General features: G+C 37.4%; 1 long non-coding RNA gene across 1 annotated transcript; it reads left to right on the top strand.

The window, feature by feature from the left end:
* Positions 1 to 542: 542 nt before the first annotated feature.
* LOC131502902 (uncharacterized) lies at positions 543 to 13867 on the top strand. Its single transcript, XR_009257240.1, has 3 exons — positions 543 to 648; positions 5402 to 5502; positions 13651 to 13867. It is a non-coding gene; the product is annotated as an uncharacterized LOC131502902 (long non-coding RNA).
* The last annotated feature ends 651 nt before the right edge of the window (positions 13868 to 14518 follow it).

The raw sequence follows: 14518 nt of genomic DNA, 5'->3' as shown, positions 1-14518 counted from the left end.
CTGAGAATCCTTAAATGCCATTTTTGTGTATGTATCTAGATGATTCAGTCATGTGATTATAGACAGTATCTTTGTTTTCTGGCACAGATGGGTAACTGCTTAGCATGGCCTTGATTTCACATGTTCACTTACCAAGGACTGGCTCATCTCTAAGAACCCTAGTATACTGCCCTGGAGCTCTGGGTACTGATAATACTCCCCTACTGTCTCTTTGAAACAAAGTTCCTGAGGACAAGGACATTCTTTGTCCCATTGACTTGGGCAGAGCTCTGCCAGTTGCCCGAGTCCTAGACTAGAACCTCTAATTACTATGCTTTTTCACAAGGTGACCTGAAGAGCAAAGCTATCTGCTTTCAGCAAAAGTCAGGGGCTGGTTGGGTGTGCAGAAGCATTTCCATGTGGAGAGCCACCTTACACATACTAGTTGCCATAGACCTGACATCATCATGGCGATTGTGATGACTTGTTATGAAAACACACACGCTGTGGTGGGGATTGCAGGGCCCTGCCTTCTGTTGTTTGGGACTCACTGAGGGCATGGGTCTCCACTGGCGGAGGCTGAACCATCCGGGGTGTGGGACACAAAGGGATCCAGACCCTAGTCGCTCCTTTCATGCTTTGAAGCGCTTTGCCCAGGCTGTCTCGGAGGTAAAGCTATTGGGGTCTCATTAGGCGCCTGTAAGAGTGCGGTCCAGCTCCAGGGGTGTCCCGGAGCTGCTTTCCTCTAAAAGCAGGGGCACGGGAGGGAAGACAGGTAAGGGCTCTGAGCCCCAGCTTCTCCCTGTGTAAAATGGGGATGAGAATGCTTCACCCACAGGATTTCTGAACGATACACATGAACAAGCTCATGGCCTTGTGGTTTCTGTGGGATCATGAACGTCTATCTGAATTCAGGCTACTTCTTATTCCTTTTCTTCTTTTTTGTTAGGGGTTAGGTTAGGAAACAAGAAGAAAAAGGACCTGTGAGAAGTCCATTATATCATGTGGATGTTATGATCATGACCCAGTTGTATCAGTGTCATTGTCACAAATCAAGTGCCTGGCATGGCACTGAAGACATAGTTACACCAGTAAAGCATAGTGATTGCTAGATATCTCCTTACACAGCTCATCATGATGGTGGTCCAGCTCATATCAGGTGCCTGAGGAGGCAGGTTCTAAGGATCTGTGTCCCGATGGCTGCTGAAGCTTCTACTCAGATTCAAGAGCAGCTTTCCCAGGGAATCCCATCACCCCTCTCATGCCTAGTGGGATCAATGCCTGGCTCAAGTGACTTCATAGATATGAACAAAAGCATGTTGTGGAATAGCTCCTGTAAGCTTCACAAACTAGCCTAAAAGTAGATAAGCTATTTTGATCTCATGATGGGAGGAGAGATTTAGCAAGTGGAATGTCATTCCATTAGCAGCACTTGAAACCCATCTTAGAGATGATTTTTTTTTAATGACAAACAACAAGTTGTCCAAAAATTGATCTTTACTATGTGTTTGCAATAAATAAACCTAAGTTTTTCTCACCATATAAATAATAGTCTGCAATTCCCAAGCATCTCATAGATGGGTGTGGTTGTACAGGTGTTAGATCTTCCTACAAATTTGGCATTGTGAACTAGATTCTTCTCTGGTGCCCATGGTTCTTTTTCCATCATATAATACATTTTTTTAATGAGCCAGTAACTTTCTAAATATTATTTTGAAATCTCAGTAGAATTTAAGATATATTTTTAATTAAAGTACAGTTGGTACACAATGTTACATTTGTTTTAGGTTTACAACATAGTAATTTGACCAGTCTATAAGTTATGCTGTGTTCACCTCAAGTTATAGCTGCCACCTGCCACCATACAGTGCTATGACAATACCATTGTTACTACATTCCCTATACTGTCTCTCTCATTCTTGTGACATTCATTCCATAACTGGAAACCTGTACCTCCCACTCCCCTATAAATTTTAATGTTTTAAAAATATTTATTATCCTTGAGTTTGCCCAACTATAATGATATTCAACCTTTTTTGATATAATTATGAGTTATTTAAAATGTCATTATGATTATTTATCTAATATATACAATTTTATTTCTGTACTTCAGAAGGAAATGGACATCAACTGTCTCTAAGTATTTAGATAAATTTCATTACAAATGATTATTTCTACTTTGGTGATGGGTAATGTGAACAAGTTTGATTAGATATAATGTGTGTCTGTTCATACTATAATCATGAGAATATTTCACCTGATTTATTTAATTGCATCATATAATTATGAATATATAGATATATGTCAAATACTTCATTGAGGTATGGCTGACTTACAATATATTGCATATATTTAAAGTATATGCTTTAAAACTTTGATATTTAAATATACCTGTGAATTTGGCACTACCTCAAGATAATGAACATATCCATCACCTCAAAAAGCTTCTTTGACCCCTTTGTAACGACTCCATCTACCTTTCTCCAACCTCCCTGTCACATCACCCTACCTCATTCCCAGGCAACCGCCAATCTTCTGTCACTATGGATAAGTTTTCTGTTCCTATAATTTTATGTGAATGGAATTCTAAGATGTGCATTTTTAATCAGTTTTTGGTTCAACCCAATTATTTTTACATTTATGCATTTGTTGCATTATGACTATTTCGTTCTTTTTATCATATAATTAATATTCCGTTATGTGTATACACCATTATTTGGTCTCTCCATTCACCAAGTAATGGATATTTGGGTTGTTTCCATTTTGGGTTCTTGCCAATAAGCCTGCAATGAACATTAGGTGTAAGTTTTTTTCTTGGACATATGGTTTATTTTTCTAATACTCTGGTGTATTTACTTAGAAGAGAAATCAAATTAACATTGTAAGAAAGTGCTAAACTCTTTTCCAAAGTGGTCACACCATTTTTCATTGCCATCAAGAGTGTATGAGAGTTCCATTCTCTGCAACCTAGCCAGGACTTGGTATGGTCAGTGTTTTTATTATAGCTAGTCTCAGAGGGGTGTGGTGGGTTACATTTCCCTAATGGCTAATGATGCTCAGCATCCTTTCATATCCTTATATGATATTTGTATATCTTTTGGGGGGTAGTATCTTTTCAATACGTTGCCCACTTGTTCATTGAAGTGCCTGTTTCTTCTTTTTCTCCTTTGTGAGATTTTCTAATCAGGATACAAATCTTTTATCAGATGGATGATTTGCAAATATTTTCTCCTACTCAGTGGATTTTCTTTTCATTCACTCAATGGTGTCTTTGGAAAAACAAAAGTTTTTGTTTCGAGGAAATCTAGTTTTGAAATTTGTTCATTCATGGTTTTGATTTTGACTTTAATGTCATACCTAAAATTTCTTTAGCTAACATGGGATTACAAGATTATTTTCTTATATTTATCTCTAAACGTTATAAACTTTTAGCTTTTATAATATGGTCTGTAATTCATTTTGAGTTGACTTTTGCATATAGTGTGATACGTGGATCACAGTTGATGTTTGTGTATATGGAGATCCACTTGTCCAAGCACCATTTGTTGAAAAGAATATGTTTTCTCCATTGAACTGCCCTTGTAGCTTTCACAAAATTCTGTTGTCTATATATGTTGGGGTCTATTTGTGGACTCTTCATTTTGTTCCTTTGAACATTATTACCTTCATCCTAATACCAACTGCCTTGATTACTTTCAAGTTATAATGAGTTTTGAAGTGAGGTCGTGCTTATTCTCCAACTTAAATCTTATTGTTCAATGTTATTTTCATAGTAGGCCTGTTAGATTTCACATGACTTTTAGAATAAGACTGTAAATTTCTTTTAAATATGTGTGCTGGTATTTCCACTGCTATTGCATGGAATCTATAGATAAGTTCGGAGAGAATATACATCTTAACAATGCTGAGTCTTCTGACCCCTGAATACAGTATGTCTCTCCATTTATTTAGGCCTTGCTTAATTTCCCTCAGTAATGTTTTGCACTTTTCACAGTGCAGGCCTTGCATATCTGTAGACATGGATGTGCCTCATGCATTATGTACATTCATAATTTTTGATGCTATTGTCATGACAGCATTTTTAATTACAATTCCCAGGAATTATATTTTGCTGAACTATCAGTAGCCAAATGTTGCTGGGGAAACTTTTTGTTTGAAAATACAAGCTACTCTAGAACAGAGAAGCTACTTGTCACTTAACACATATATTAAGATTGTCCAGAAAAGAGAACCAATAGGATATTGATATATAGATAGAGGGTTTTTCTGAGTTTTTATTTAAATTCCAGTTAGGTAACATACAGTGTAATATTAGTGTTGGTGCACAGTATACTGATTCCACACTTCCATTTATCACCTGGTGCTCATCACAATTGCACTCCTTAATCTCCACCACCTCCCCTCTGGTAACCATCAGTTATCTATAGGTAAGAACCTATTTCTTGGTTTGCCTCTCTCTCTTCTTTCCCTTTGCTCATTTTTTTAAAAACTCTACATATGAGTGAAATCATATGCTGTTTGTCTTTCCCTGACTGACATATTTTGCTTAGCATAACACTCTCTAGCTCCATCCACATCCCGGCAATGGAAATATTTCATTCTTTTTAATGGTTGAGTAATATTCCAATATATAAATATATACATTCTTTTTTCATTCATTGTCGTGTATGTACATGTACATGTACAGTTACGTATGTACATACACACAGACACACACATATATATATATACATATATATATATATATACATATATTTATTCTTTATCCTTGTTTAGTATTTATTTATTTATTTATTTATTTATTTTTAGAGAGAAAGAGAGCAGGGGAGGGGCAGAGAGAAAGAGGGAGAGAGAATCCTAATCAGGCTTGAACAAACACGGGTCTTGAACTCATGAACTTTGAGAACATGACCCGAGCTGAAACCAAGAGGTGGCCACTAAACTGACTGAGCCACCCAGGTGCCCCTCCTTTTTTAAGATTATTTATTTATTTAGAGAGATAGAGAGAGAGAGGCAGAGTAGAAGAGAGAGAGGGAGACAGAGAATCCCAAGCAGGTTCCAGAGCTGTCACACAGAGTCTGATGCAGGGCTTGAACTCAGGAACCATAAGATCGTGATCTGAGCCAAAACCAAAAGTCAGATGCTTAACCAACTGTGCCACCTTGGTGCCCCTCTTATTTATCCTTAAGCAAACTCACCCTGAAGAGCTTTTGGTTCAAGAATAAGAGAAGGAAGGCATGTGTGAATGTGTGTATGTTGCGGGGCCGGGGCGGGGAGGATGAAACCGGGAGGAATATTTATTGTGAGGAATATGTAATGTAAATTACTGTGAATTAAATCAGTCTTCAGTTTTGAACACATTAGGAGACAAATCGGGATGGTGGTTTTTTTTTTTGTTTTTTTGTTTTTTTTTTTTCCCCAGCTTTATTTGGCCAGAAGGGTGACTCAGAGACTCTTGTACAACTTGGGAGAAACTGAAATCTATTCATGATTCTTGCCTGAATCTTTCAAGTCTAATAGTTGGTAAGTGTTGTTTTTATGGTTCTGTCACTTTCTAGATGTATAAATTGACATTAAAATATTGGGTAGAGCTTCTACCTTCTCTTCTATCACTTATTTATTCATGTATATATTTCATGAATATGATTATGGATTCCTACTTTGCTCAAAGGATTACCATTTGACATTACAAGTGTATATTTTGATGCTGACATTGCCACAGAATTAGCCACTATAAGTCCCTGTAAATTAACTCCTGGGTCCATTTGTTACCCCCTTAGAATTTTTTGAGAATGGACTTTGCTCTGTGAGCCTGAGTATCTCAAAATGTGGAGAAAGAAAGTAATATTGCCAACCTCAGAACAATGATTTGAGGATTTCAAAAGAAAAGCCAGAAAACAACAGTCTACACTGTGTGGCATCTGGAAATCCTTCCACATGTTAGCTGCTGGTTCCAGCTTTGCCTTCTTCATTCTATCAACATGATGCCTCTGACATGAACATCATAGCATGACTACCAGAGAGAACACTTAGACATGGAATAACAAGCAAAGATGAGCCCACATTCCCATGATGTGAGAGGTTCAGTGTCACTGTACTGTGTGAGATGGATCTGGGGAAAAAGCACTGTGTCATTGCAGTTTCCAGTGACCTGGGTGTGGACAGTGAAGCACATTTTCAACCGCTCTCCCTGTGATTATGTTCTTTGCCTTACTCTCTTTCCTCTTTATTCCATGCATTGTATGAACTCCTGACTCTCCCTTTTGTTGGGATAGCAGAGAAAGGTATGGACTCGATCCCCAGAAATAGGAGCTTATAGAGAAGAACAAGTATTGTATCCAATGTGCTAGACAATTTGTTGTAGTCAGAGTGAAAAGATCATGGCCCTATCACTGGGACACTGTAATTAAGTCATTTCTTTCTTCCAGTGCTTTCTAAATAAGAAGATAACAATACCCACTGTTCCCAACCACCCAGAATTATTGTGGACTTTAAGTGTGATTCCATGTGAGAATGCAATCTGTGGTCATAGGTGGGAGTGAAGGACCACTGCACATTTGACTAATCGTATTAATGGAAACACCCCCTGAAATCACAGAAATATTCATGGTAGACATTAAATTTAATGTACATAAATGTCAGATATTTAGGTCAGGATTTCTCCCAAGTGTGGTCCATGCATTAACTCATCAAAAAGAGCAGGGTGTGCATATTAAAATGGTGGATATATTGGTCCACATTAGCTTTACTGCATGTAGAACAAAAACGTTTTGGGATATCTCTCCATAATTCTTTGGAGCTTCTGGTGTTTTCTTCAAAATGTCTGTATTCCTTCACGTGCAGATATTTGATAACCAACTCTGCCTTTATCATCACATGGCACTGTCCCTGTCCTGTCTTAACATGGCCATCTTCTTATAAAGATAGCACTCACATACTCTAATATGACATCATAACTAATTACATCTGCAACAACCATACCTCCAGATAAGGTTACATTTGAGGCACTGGGTATTAAGACTTCAAAATATCTTTTTTTTTTTTGGTGGGGTGGGGGGAGCAGTTGATGCAATTTAACCTATAATAGCCACTGAAAAAATTCATGGGGATACAACACAGTGAACAAGACAAGCCATATCCCCAGTGCTTTTATTCTACCTTGGGAAAACCGTCAATAAGCAGACAAGCAAATCAATAAGCAGGACAATTTTATATGGGAATATATATTGTCCAAAGACAGTAAATGAATCCTTTTAGTAAGAAATGATGGGGTCATGGATTATTATAGATGGGGTTGTCAGTCTAGCTCATTCTCAGAAAGTGATATTTGAGCTGATTCCTGAATGGCAAGAGCAAACCAAGCCTGGGCTAGCCTTTTGGTATGCAGAAGTACAGCAGTACTTCCAAGAGCAGATGATGAACTCAAGTGACTGAAGCCTGGCGGACAATGTGCAGATGGTGGAAGATGAGTTCCCAGGGCAGACAGGAGTCACAACATTTGGGACATGAGATTTAAATTTATTCTATTTGGATGTTTATAGTATGAGAGTGACGTGATGTGATTCATATGCTCAGTGGTGACTCTGGCCACTGTGAGGAGAATGGACTGGACAGGGACAGGATAGCTGTGGGGATAACCATAAGGAAAATCTTGTAGAAGTTCAGAGGAGGGACTGTGCCAGTGTTGCAGCAGTGTGCAGGGAACAGGGGTGGCCCTGGACATGGGCATGTTGGACAATCAAGCACTACATTGGGTGTGGGTGGATGTGTGGGGGTAAGACAGGAGCTTAGGTGAGCACTTGACTTTTGTACCACCATGTGCAGAAATGGTGATGCCGTTTTCTAAGATCTGTTATTTCAACCAATTTTGAGACATTCCCATGATAGGTATCCAATGGTGGATATAATTAAATTTAGTGATTTAAAAGACACAAAAGTTGATGAATAAGATTCAGTTATAAGATTATCAAGGTTATCAACCTTTAATAAAGATACATGTAAATGTTGTTTTTTATTTCTTCTTTCTTCTTTCTTTTCTTTTCTTTCTTTTCTTTTTCTTTTTCTTTTTCTTTCTTTTTTTTTTGAGAGAGAGATAAGGTCAGAGGCAGAGAGAGGGAGACAGAGAATCCCAAGCACCCTCTGCGTCATCAGTACAGAGCCTGATGCAGGATTCGAATTCACAAACCTGAGCCAAAATCAAGAGTCAGATGCTTCACGGACTGAACCACCCAGACACCCCACGGAAACGTTTTCTAAAACTATCCACAGTATTAGAATCTGAACTTTCATATATGTATGTAAACTTCCAGCTTTTATTAAGCTGTTACTATGTGCCTTCCACTGTTCTATGTGTGGTCATGTATACACTAAACAAATTCTCAAAACAACAATCCATGAGGAGTGGCTGATTGTTTTCCTCATTTACAGAGGAGGAAACTGAGGCATAGAGGTTCATTCATTTTCCTAAAGTTCAGAAACAGCCATTTATATCAACATTTCTGCAGTAGAATTTTCTTTTTTTTAATTTTTTTTTCAACGTTTTTTTTTTATTTATTTTTGGGACAGAGAGAGACAGAGCATGAACGGGGGAGGGGCAGAGAGAGAGGGAGACACAGAATCGGAAACAGGCTCCAGGCTCCGAGCCATCAGCCCAGAGCCTGACGCGGGGCTCGAACTCACGGACCGCGAGATCGTGACCTGGCTGAAGTCGGACGCTTAACCGACTGCGCCACCCAGGCGCCCCTGCAGTAGAATTTTTTAAATGACATGATTCCTGACCATGTGTCTTTGTAATTCCCAAAAGACAAATATATATCACTATTTCTGTATCATTATATATACTATTACATATTATATTTGCATAGTATTATATTATATATATAGTTATATATATAATAAACTATATATATAGTTACAGTTATATAATTATAATTAACATGTTATGTTATATTAGTTTTTGATGTGCAGCATATTGTCAACAATTCTATATATTACTAAATACCATAAGGGTAGTCACTATCTGTCACCATACATTTTAAAAATATTCTTGTCTATATTTCCTATGCTATACTTTTAATCTCCATAAGTTATGTATTTTATAACTGAAAGCTAATACCTCTTAATCCCCTTTACTATTTCATCCATTCCCCCAATGACTTACCCTCTGGCAACTACTTTATTCTCTGTGTTTAGCAACCTGTATTTTTACAACTCACACTTGTCAGATTAGCTAAAATTAACAACGCACGCACACACACACACACACACACACACAAAACCGGCGTTGGAGAGGATGCAGAGAAAGGGGAATCCTGTTGCTCTGTTGGAGGGGAAGAAAACTGGTGCAACCAATCTGGAAAGCAATATGGAGGTTTCTCAAAAAGTTAAAAGTAGAACTACCCTATGATCCAGCAATTGCACTACTAGGTATTTACCCAAAGGATACAAAAATACAGATTCAAAGGGGTACATGCACCCCAATGTCTATCGCAGCATTATCAACAATAACCAAACTATGGAGAGTCCCAAGTGTCCATCAAATGATGAATGGATGAAGAAGATGTGTTCTATATGTACATTGGAATATTACTCAACCATCAAAAAAGAAGGAAATCTTGTCATCTACAACAACGTACATTGAGCTAGAATGTATTGATAAGCAAAATAAATCAATCAGAGAAAGACAAATATCATGATCTCACTCATATGTGGAATTTAAGAAACAAATCAGATAAACATATGGGAAGGGGAGAAAAGAGAGAGAAACAAACCACAAGGGACTCTTAGTGACAGAGAACAAACTGAGGGTTGATGGAGGCAGGTGGGTGGGTGATGGGCTAGATGGATGATAGGTGTTAAGGATGGCACTTGTGATGATCACTGGGTGTTGTAAGTAAGTGATGAATCACTGAATTCTGCTCCTGAAATTAACATCGCACTGTATTTTAACTAAAGTTTAAATAAGTAAATAAATAAATAAATAAATAAGATCTTGGAGATCTTTCCATATTAAAAAAAATGAGTATGTGTTTTTGTTCATTTGTTTTGTTTTGTTTTTTAGATTCCACATATAAGTGAAATCATATGGTATTTGTCTTTCTTTCTCTGATATTTCACTTAGCATAAAGCTCTCTAGGTCCATCCAGGTAGACCAAATGGCAAGAGCTCATTATTTTTCATAACTGAGTAACTGTATATATATATATATATGTATATATATATATATATATATACATATATATATATATATACATATATACATATATATATACATATATATATATACATATATATGTATATATACATATATACATATATATATATATATAGTTTCTTGAAATTGAATTGCTGATTCAATTTCATTATTATTCATTGGTCTGTTCAAACTTCCTATTTCATCCTAGTTCAGTTTTGGAAGATTGATAAAGTTATTGGCTAATTTATTCCTAGCATTTAATTCTTTCTGTTACTTTGTTGTTAGCACGTAGAAATGCAACAGATTTCCACATATTGATTTCGTATCCTGCAAATTTACTGAATTCACTTCTCAGTTTGAAGAGTTTCCAGGTGGAGTCCTTAGGATATTCTATAAATAGTATCATGCCATCTCCCAAAAGTGAGAGGTTTACTTCTTCCTTACTAATTTGAATGACTTTTTTTGTCTTTTTCTTGTCTGAATGCCATGGCTGGAATTTCCAGTACTAGGTTGAATAAAAGTGCTTAGAGTGGACATCCTGTTCTTGTTCCAGTCTTAGAGGAAAAGCTTTAAGTTTTCGCCATTGACCCTAATGTTAACTGTGGATTTTTTATACATGGCCTTTATTATCTTGAGGTATGTCCTCTCTACACCCCCTTTGTTGAGAGTTTTTATCATGAATAGATGATGTATGTTATCAAATTATTTTTCTGCCTCTATTGAGACGATCACATGATTTTTATCCTTTCTGTCGTTAATGTGATGTATTGATTAACATGGAACGATTTGCAAATATTGTACCACACTTGCATTCCTGGAATAAATCTCACTTGATCACGGTGAGTGACTTTTTTGATGAACTATTGAATTCGGTTTACTAATATTTTGTTACTCAGGATTTTTGCATCTATGCTTATCATATATATTTGCTGGTAGTTTTTTTTATTTCTTGCTCTTGCTTTCACTATGTTTGTAGTGTATTTTTAAAGTTTATTTATTTGTTTTGAAAAACAGAGAGAGCCGGGGGTGGGCAGAGAGAGAGAGAGAAAGAATCCCAGGCTTGTTTCATGCTTATATCCTTCCCTCCCACCCCCGCCACCAATGTGGGGCTGGAACTCACAAAACGTGAGATCACGACCTGAACTGAAATCAAGATTCGGATGGTTAACTGACTGAGTCACCCAGGTGCCCCTGTAGTATCTTTTTCTTGTTTTGGTATCAGGGTTTTTGCTGGCCTTTTAGAATGAATATGGACATTTTACATTCTCTCCTATTTTTGGAATAGTTTGAAAAGACTAGTTATTAAGTCTTCATTAAGTATTAGTAGAATTCACCTCTGAAGCCATCTAGTCCTGGACTTTTGTTTGTTGGGAGCTTTAAGATTACTGATTTGATTTCATGTCTGTTAACTGGTCTGTTCAAACTCTCTATTTCTTCCTGGTTCATTTTTGGAAGACTGTATGTCTCTAGGAATTGATCCATTTCTTCTAGATTGTCCAATTTGTTGCCATAGAATTTTTCATAATATACTCTTATGATCCTTTGTATTTCTTTGGTTTCTGATTTGTTTCTCCTCCTTCATTTCTGCTTTTATTTCTTTGAATCCTTTCTCTTTCTTCCTTGTTGAGTCTGGCTAAGGTTTGCAGTGTTATTTTTAATAGAATCAACTGCTGGTCTTATCAATCTTTTCTATTTTTTTATTTGTTTGTTTGTTTTTAGTCTTTATTTCACTTATTTGCACTCTAACCTTTACTATTTCCTTTCTTCTACTAGCTTTGGACTTCTTTTTCTAGCTACTTTAGGTGTAGAGTTAGGTTGTTTCCTTGAGATTTTTCTTACTTTTTGAGGTAAGCCTGTATCACTGTAAACGTCCTTCTTAGAACTGCTTTTGCTGCATCCCAAAGATTTTGGATTGTTGTGATTTCATTTTCATTTGTTTCCACATTTTTTAAATATCTCCTCCGATTTTTTTTGGTTGGGACATCCATTGTTTAATAGCATGCTGTTTAGCTTCCATGTATGTGTTTTCTCTCCAGATTTTTCCTGTAACTTATTTCTAGTTTCATACTGTTGTGCTTAGAAATGATGTTTGATATGCTCTCAATTTTCTTAAATTTGAGGCTTGTTTTGTGGCCTAACATGGGATCTATCCTGAAAAATATTCCATGTGCACTTGAAAAGTTTGTGTATTCTTCTGGTTTTGAATAGTATGTTCTCTATATATCTATTAATTCCATCTGGTGAATTGTGTCACTCAAAGCTACTGTCTCCTCATCAATTTTCTGGCTGTGTGATTTATCTATTGATATACATCGGGTGCATCCATAGCTGTGCCAGAAAGACAGATTGCAAACACCTAGTCTGACTGTTGGACTCCCCCCCCAACCAATGAAAGCCTCTCAGTTGGCCATGCACCAAGCAAGACCTGCTATTCTGTGTACCAGAAACTATGGCAGAGAGGGTAATGGCAGACAGCTAGCTTGCATGCTGCCCTACCCACCTACCTGCCTATAGCAACCTCAGATAGGCTAATCAGCTACACATGGCACAAAGTCTGCCAGTGCACCCACAGCAGGCAAAGTGGATCATTGCAGCAGCTTGGTTGAAGGCAAATATGGCTCAGCCAAAACAGTAGAGCACGTGAAGACCACCTAAGAAGTACCCCTAGGGTCCCTGGTTCTGGTGGCTGGGAGGATTGTGGTACAGGGTACCACAAGAACTCTTCTACAGAAGGCTGCTCCCTTCAAGACCAGGAGATGAAGATGACCTCCCTAATGCATAGAAAAAAAACAGAGAGTTAGAGAAGACAGGAATATATCTCAAGTGCAGAAACAACAGAAAAATCACAGCAAATGAGCTAAATGAAATGGAGATAAATAACACGCCCCATAAAGAATTCTAAAGATGACCCACTGGACTTGAGAAAAGAGTGGATGAACTCAGTCAGAACTTCAACAAAGATATACAAACACAAAAAGAACCAGTCAGAGATGAAAGATTCAATAAGTACAAAAAATACATCACAAGGAATAAACAACACATTACAGGATGAGGAAGATCAGATTTATGTTTGTTGTAAACTCTTTTCTGCACTCAGAAATGTAATTGCAATTTTGCAAATGAGGGAATTGAGTAACTGTGAGCTGAAACAAAAGTCATCAAGCTCCTCCTGTTTGTAAGTAGAGAACTAGGGTTTAATCCTAGTCTGTTCCCAGAGCACACAGTTATAACCAGTACACTTAAGAAGAAGAGTAAGACTCCGGGTGCCTGGGGGGCACAGTTGGTTAAGCATCTGACTCTTGATTTCAGCTCAGGTCATGATCTCATGGTTCATGGAGTCGACCCTAATGTCTGGCTCTGCACTGACAGCATGGAGCCTGCTTGGGATTCTCTCTCGCTCACTCTTTCTCTGACAATCCCTCACTCTTTCTCTCTTTCAAAATAAATGAATTTCTAATTTTTTTTTTTTTTTTAAGGAAGAAGCATAAGACTCTGCCAGCTTATGGTGAATGATGTTAGGTTGGAGCCATATCTTGATGGTGTCAAAAAGAAAACTACAGGCCCAAGATGGAATCATTTATGCTAGCCCAAGTCACAGAACTGGGCTTAATAACTAACCTAGTGACAACTTCAAACTCCCCTAGAAATGTCATTTCAACTTGTCAGTCAGGAATTTTCTTGTCATCACTAGTAAGGTAATCTGTCACAAGACAACTAGAGTTGCTCATTGCTACTGCATTTTTCATTGTTTCTTGTGCTGTTCAGTTCACGGAGCCTGTAAGTATGTATTATAATTTTTAGGAGAATATACATCATCTCCTTCCATCCTAGACTACCCCTCTGTCACCTTATATGTACTGATTCTTTTATCAATTTCTGTTTTAAACTTCCAATTTTTAAAAAAATATAATGAATTACAGGGGCACCTGGGTGGCTCAGTCAGTTAAGCATCTGACTTTGGCTCAGGTCATGAACTTGTGGTTCATGGGTTTGACCCCCATGTGGGACTCTGTGCTGACAACTCAGAGCCTGGAGCTCGCTTTGGATTACGTGTGTCTCTCTGCCTCTGCCCCACTCACACTCTGTCTGTCTCTCTCAAAAATAAATAAAAACTTTTATAAAAAAGAGAAAAGAAATAGAATCAATTACAATATACCTACTAGTTTTCTGCCCTGTGCATAGGTAAAAGGCAACATATTATACACAATTGATCTTCAATACACATTTATGACAAAAAGAAAATGAATTTGATAAAACATATCAATAAAAGGAAGGATAAATACTGTGTGGTCATTTCACCAGATGCAGAAAATGCATTTGACACGGTATAACATCCATTCATGA

This window comes from Neofelis nebulosa, chromosome X, assembly GCF_028018385.1.
Source record: "Neofelis nebulosa isolate mNeoNeb1 chromosome X, mNeoNeb1.pri, whole genome shotgun sequence".
NCBI classification, from domain to species: domain Eukaryota; kingdom Metazoa; phylum Chordata; class Mammalia; order Carnivora; family Felidae; genus Neofelis; species Neofelis nebulosa.
Note: the sequence above shows the minus strand (reverse complement) of the source record. Positions and strands in the feature narration are given on the sequence as shown.